The sequence below is a fragment of the Rhagoletis pomonella genome, unplaced genomic scaffold (genome assembly GCF_013731165.1).
Source record: "Rhagoletis pomonella isolate Grant_MI unplaced genomic scaffold, Rhpom_1.0 Rhpom_scaffold_00008, whole genome shotgun sequence".
In the NCBI taxonomy this organism is placed as follows: domain Eukaryota; kingdom Metazoa; phylum Arthropoda; class Insecta; order Diptera; family Tephritidae; genus Rhagoletis; species Rhagoletis pomonella.
Window position 1 is genome coordinate 27991160 of NW_023458562.1, and position 1215 is coordinate 27992374.

A 1215-nucleotide genomic window follows, 5' to 3' on the forward strand; every position below is an offset into this window, starting at 1 on the left:
CACAGATTTTAAAATCTCTCCTCTTCCGTTTTCCTCGCCACAGGCCATTTAAAAGTAAAAATTGAAAAATATTTTAATTTTTTTTTGCTTAATATTTTCTCAAGTCCTTGAGAGCTGAGGATAACTGCGCATTGTGCTAAAAGTTTGTATGGATAATAAAAAATTATAAAAACAAGGGATATGCATATCCACGCAAACCAACTTACGAATTAGATTTAATTAAGTGTAACTGGCAATATATTAGGAATGAAATGGAAAAGTACCAATTTCTTCCAAAAGTCATCTAATGCACCAGCCGCATATGTGAAAACCAAAGTATACCGGGGCGTATGAGTGACAGCAAATTATGTAGAGCATGTGAGTTACAAGCTAGTTGACGCTAGCAGAGACTAGTTAAAAAAAAATACTAGTAAAAATCTCAAAAAATTAACTCAAAACCATTGAGGTTACAAGCTAAAAGAAATAAGATTTGTTTGCTGTGGTAAGGAAGAAAAGGGGTGCGCTCTATGTCCGAAAATATCAGCGTAAAATATAAAGCTCAAATAATAAGAAACGAAAAATATTAGCACAAAATGGCGAATTTATTACTTTGAGGCACACTTTGTGAGCCGAAGTTGTCAACTGAATGCTGCCACTAACAACAGCATCTTCAAGAGGAAGCCTAAGCAAAAGGGCCTAGCACAACTCTAATGCATTCTGCCGGTGGCACCGCGAGCAAATTCAATTATCTGTGCAAATATTATGCAAATAGTAAAATCTTTCGGCTTACGAACGCTTTCGCAAGCACGCGCACACACACGCGCGCTCTCAAATATGCATATGATTCAATGAACTGCCACAAACCACCGCCGCGGCGCACCCTCACCTCTTCAATGCCGCCACCTCCTGCGCTTATCAAATGCAGACATGTCTGCGATTTCAGTTGCGCCAACTATGAGTAAAATATTTAAAGACGCGCAAATCGACGAACGACAAATCGAGGAAGGGCACAAGTTGCGCTGTGTAACAATAACAAGAAATGTAGTAATGGAAATAAGTACGCAATTCAAGGAGATCAGCGCGGGGGCAAAAGGCAGACAAGTAAGGCAGCCTTGAATTTGCTGGAAACGCTTTTCTGTTATTTACTTACACTTATGTACAAGCGATGGCCGTGCTCCAGTAAAGTAGTACCGAATTGGTAGCCAACAAGCGAATGCATTTCAGCGCTTAAATGTA